This window comes from Dermacentor andersoni, chromosome 7 (assembly GCF_023375885.2).
Source record: "Dermacentor andersoni chromosome 7, qqDerAnde1_hic_scaffold, whole genome shotgun sequence".
In the NCBI taxonomy this organism is placed as follows: domain Eukaryota; kingdom Metazoa; phylum Arthropoda; class Arachnida; order Ixodida; family Ixodidae; genus Dermacentor; species Dermacentor andersoni.
The window spans coordinates 147,211,172-147,216,737 of NC_092820.1; the positions used below are offsets into that span (position 1 = coordinate 147,211,172).

The 5,566-nt window shown below is 43.8% G+C and overlaps 1 long non-coding RNA gene across 1 annotated transcript; it reads left to right on the forward strand.

Moving 5' to 3' along the window:
* The first annotated feature begins 1,072 nt into the window (after positions 1-1,072).
* Positions 1,073-5,145, forward strand: LOC126533676 (uncharacterized). The gene is made up of 3 exons (XR_007600052.2): positions 1,073-1,435; positions 2,204-2,290; positions 4,951-5,145. It is a non-coding gene; the product is annotated as an uncharacterized lncRNA (long non-coding RNA).
* The last annotated feature ends 421 nt before the right edge of the window (positions 5,146-5,566 follow it).

The following is a 5,566-nucleotide window of genomic DNA, read 5'->3' on the forward strand; positions in this document are numbered from 1 at the left end:
CATGACATGGAAAACTGCGCGTAAAAAATTATGGGGTTTTACGTGCCAAAACCACTTTCTGATTATGAGGCACGCCGTAGTGGATCGAGGACTCCGGAAATTTCGACCACCTGGGGTTCTTTAACGTGCACCTAAATCTAAGTACACGGGTGTTTTCGCATTTCGCCCCTATTGAAATGCGGCCGCCGAAGCCGGGATTCGATCCCGCGACCTCGTGCTCAGCAGCCCAACACCACCATAGCCACTGAGCAACCACGACGGGGGAAAAAAAAAAAAAAAACTGCGCGTAAGCGGCAGCGTCTATTTGCTGGAACGCACTGTAGAACTTGGTTGCAAGCACATCGTACGCCAGCGCACACATCTGGCATATACCACATAGGACAAATGCACGCTGCCGAGACATGTGGGTTTTTCGAGGAATCTTCGTGGGTAGCACGATCAACACAGAAGGCACGATCGACAGGAGTGCAACCCGCGCACATTAAACACACTAATACGAAAGAAAGATACAGACGACAGGGTTTTAAGCTGCGCCACAGGAGCAGATTTGATGCTTTCCGACTGACACTGTTGCAACGGGCACTAAAACATCGCACACGGCACATGTGTCTCTCGGAGATCGCGTCAACGATGTCTGAGGCTATATAGTTGATGTTAACGACAGCAGGAAGTTATTTAAATTGAAGTGACGGCGCAGGCAGCACGGGGAGCAGCGAAATGCGTAATTCACGGGTTTTATGAGAGGTAACCGAAGTGAAAATCGTTCGAATAACGTCACCGCAACTGTTTTCTATAGGGTTAACCATGCCATGCTTTTGCTGGCTGCAGATAGCAGAAGCGATTCAAATTGAAAATGCGTTATAGAATTTCTTTCTATGCCAAGCTATAGCTTACAATATAGACTTATCTGTGGTTCTGTTTGTCTTGCAACAGCTATGCGCAATTATGCAGCCACACAAATCCTCAGATGACGCTAGCCGAGACATTGGCTGGCCCCAACCGACCTGTTGGTGGCGCCACCCACCGTCTCGTTTCCAATCCAATCCAATCCAATCAGCCTGTCGCTCTGTTTTCGAGTCGGTCGGGTGTGCGAGCTGCAACGATGTGCTTGTTTGATCGTGTGTTTTTGTGTTTGCTGTAACGAAATGTGACTTAGTTCGCGTGCGCATAAGTGCCACCGACAGCTTGTGTCTCGCTGCAAACTCGCCGTGTGCGTGGCGCGCCAGCCAAATATGGACCAACGATGTTCATGCCGTGGAGTGCGTTCCCTTTGTCTCTGGTTGTCGTGGAAAGTTGGGTGGACGTCGCGAAGAATTAATGCGTGTTGTTAGCGTGCCACTGCTCGTCCACTATGCACCGGCAGGTCTGCTGGAAGTAACATCGAAGCACCGGCAACTTGGAGGGCGCTTTCCGACCGCGTCGTGCCATTCAAAAGGTGAGTAACCGTGCTTGCTGACTACACACGTGTTGTGCGTGCTTCTCGTGTGGGCATAGGGTGCCTTGCGAACGTAGGAAAGAACTCCCACGACAACAGTGAAACCTATGCCGATGCTTGCTGGGTGTCAGAGTTTAGTTGCGCGAATTTATTGCCATAATGCAGAATTGAAAATCTTGATAAGCGTTTTCTTCTGATGAGAAAGATTACGTTCGGAAATAATCGTATTCATCATGCGCGCTTGTGCGTGAGCTCCCGCTTTTCTGCTGAAGTCGCATGATAACGACTCATCTACCTCTTGAGCGATTCTTACTGCTACGACGTTTCCTCGCTTATAAATGATTCGACGTTGTAGATAATCTCTGCTTACAAGGTTTTCGATTTACGAGCAGTATTAGGGAAAAAAAATGTAAGCAATCACAGCGTGCTACTGGTACAGGTTTGTTTTGAAGGGGTGTTGCCATAACTTTGACGTAAGTAAACATTACAAGGGATAGTTACTTAAAGTCACGAAAGAAACTATAGAATCGTTATGTAAACAAACATTCATGTAATGCGCTGCTGCTGCTGCGTGTGAAATTTTGTCTTGTTGAAGGGGTCCCTGTTATCGTGACATTCATCAGTGACTTCGACTTTGTGCTCTGTTGCCACCCTGCACCAGTGCAGGCATTGTTTTCGTGACTGTTTTTACATGCTCCTTGCGTGTGTTCACGATGTGATAGTCTTATTGTGCCACAGCTGTAAGTTAACACAGAATTCTCTTTGTAGTGGTGAAGCCGTGACCCACAACAGTGTCCACATAACCCGTGGCAATGGCTGCAGCAGCACGGCGTGTAATCTGGATGGACATGTCAGGTATGCTTTAAGTGTACGTGTTCACAAAAGTAGGATCTCGGTATCATTAGTGGATAAGTGTATCGACATATTACTTAATGCATCTTGCTAAATAGGCTAAATATTTGTGCAACTTTATTCCACTTGCTGCTTATTTGTGTTTGTAGACATTATGCACACGTTATCTTGTTCTGTTAAAACTACACCTCGCATGTCCTGACGTTTAGTATTTTTCTCGCATAAATTGCTTGGCTGCAAGTCCATTTTATTTTTGCCTATTACACAGTATGTTTCTTTTTTATTTTGGTTTTATTTGTTTGGAACTGTTTCTTATGCTGTAGCATATATTTCCCTGTTTTCCTTTCTGCTTATGATACACACATGTGCTGTTTTTGTCCATGTAAGAATTCAAAGTGCAGTGTGCCATATATCTCAAAGGTTTAAGCACGCAGTGTGCATACCATTGTTTAACAATGATGTTTACAATTATGTCTGTCTTGTTCTCAGAATAACTGTCACTGCAAATACACATTTGATGAACTCGAATTTCTTGAAATGAAATAGGAAGGCCAGTATTCATTGTGCTGCAGTTACTTAAGTAGTGAGGTGTTTTCTGGTAAGCTTTCTATTTTTTCTCTCACTTTCTTCGTATTCTTTTCTTTGCAAGCTGCCCCTATTCATGCTGGTAGGCATTGTAGCAGTTGTGAGTGTGTCTACTGCAGCAATGTCAGAGCTAGTTTGCACACACTCCAGGATGCCAACAGATACCTGTCACTGTTTTTGTGCATTTCTGAGAACCAGCTGTGTCCACTCGGCGAAACTTGTAGTGTCCATTTGAATTTGCCAATCAGTTCATGTAACTTTTCAGGACAAAATTTACGCAGCGAGGGAAGGGAGACTATGCAACATGACCTTGGCTAACAACTGACTAAGTTGTTGGAAGGACTAACAAAAATAGCACTGGATGTGCACTTGTGTTGTGCACCAGTTAATTTGAGAGGGATGGCAGAAGTTATAATACAAAGGCATAAAATCATGATAAATGGTGTTTGCATAAAAAGAAGTAAGTAAATAGGCACAGACTAATTTCTATCTCTTGTAATCTACAAAGGATGCCTTTCTTCATGCATTGATAATGGGGGCTGGCTCACACTTATTGTTATTTATGTGGTGTGCCTGACTGATTTCTCTTGCCGATTTTCAGCCATGGGTGAAAACAGATAAACAATCCTAATCCGGCCTGAAGCCCCATTGCGAATATGTGTGGCCAAGTAGGACGAGCATACTGGTCTTTTGAGTGAAATATGTTGATCTCATAGGTACATATTTAGGCACCAGCCAGTCTGCGCTATGTACATTTGACCACCTGTGAAAGGAATACAGTACAGTGCCTCTGACACGCACTGGAAAAATTTGGTGCTACCTTTAACCAAGCAAGCCTCGCTTGCCTCCTTGCCTTTCTCGATTCAATTTTCAATTCAATCAGTTCATGCAACTTTTCAGGACAAAATTTGCACAGCGAGGGAAGGGAGACCATACAATATGACTGTTGTGCATATGCTGCCTAATTTATTTTTGCTGGAAATATATGTGCATTGCAGTCCACAAGTGAATTGACAAAGGCACCCAGGCATTGGAGGCTTGCTTAGTTAAAGGTACCCAAAATTTGTCTCGTACCTTTCAGGGTTAATGTAGGCTATTCTTTTGATCACATGCATATTTGGTCCAATGTACATCGGGCACGCTGACTAGCCAGTGCCTCAGCATGCGCCTGGGAGAGCACCATAATTCACTCAAAGGACCAGTGTGCTCGTCCCATTTGACCATGCATTGACATGACAAGCTGTGCACTGGATTTAGATTGTTCATCTGTTTCGTTCGCCTATGGCAGCCGATTGATACAACAAAATCAGTGAGGAATACCACATCCAAAAATGGGACGTGTGTCAGTCAACGCTCATTATGATTGCATGACAAAGAGGAATACTCTCTAATGACGTGGGATAGCAACCACCATGCTTATTTATTAAATTATTTTTATGCAAGCTTGTTTATCATGCTTCTACGCATTTGTTTTTCAACTTGTGCCCTCCCTCTGAAAGCAGCTAGTGCTCGGGTGTAAATGATAAAAAAAACCCAGACATGGTGTGGTGTATTTCTTGAATGGGATATATGCCATCATTCAGGAGGCCAACACATGCATGACATAGTAGACTTGGAATGTGTGAGAACTGTGACCGTAGCTGATGCAAATATTCTATAACGACTGGCACTTGAATGTCTCTGGGATGCATTGGGTTGCCCGTACACAAACACTCCTACGCTCATTTCCATGCCAAGTAATTAGTGAGATTTTGTCATTCACGCTAGCAATCCACAGACACTGCTGTCCTTTGTCAAGTGGAAACCGATATAGCCGAAGTTGTTCACGACATGTACACATGCCACAGCTGATCCATGTTGCACATTTGTACAGCCAAGAGCAATTTCTGCTTACTGTAGTTACTGCTGCACCCAAAGGCCACGCAGTGGTTCCTCAACTTTGTGTGAAACGACACCACGTAAATTTTTCGCAGAACTAGCTATAACATCTCCAGATCGTTCTGCAGCAAGTGATACAGCGTGTATTTCTGTGGTTGATTGCCAAGTTTTGTTAATTTTCTGTCCTTTCTACCATGCAGGGTACACGTGCACTTACTTCAAGATGACGACACTCCACCTCAAGAACAGCCTCTCCTCAATGATAAGTAGCGAGATTAAATGAAAGGAAGATATCACATCCGTAACCAGACTGATACTGTGTTTTCCTTTCATTTAACCTCCTTCTGCATTTAAGGAAGCATTGATATGCCCAATAAATGTTTTTGTTAAATTTCTTTCGTTGAGTAATGTCTTACATGCAGCATATGTAGGGCCCATGGACATGTCAAAAGTGCTGCATCTTCGCTAGACATACATACATGCATACAGGCTGCATATATATAGCACCAAAGACAGTCACGCACAGGTAACAGCTTTAAATAAGGTCGGACTGCCATTGGGACACATGAGAAAATGTTACCACACGTGGTGGCCAATTTTGTTATAGCAGTAATATGAGCACCAGCAGTCTAATGTATAAGCTCATTAGAGATTCGTTAGGAAGACGTGAGAAAGTCACAAGAAAACTGCTTTGGAGCGCACATTAGGAAGACATTTCATGCTCACAAGAAAAACACTCGTCAAGAATTCTACAGAAAGACGGTGGCCAATATGTTTTAGAATGACATTAGGAATACATCAGAAAATTCCAAAGAA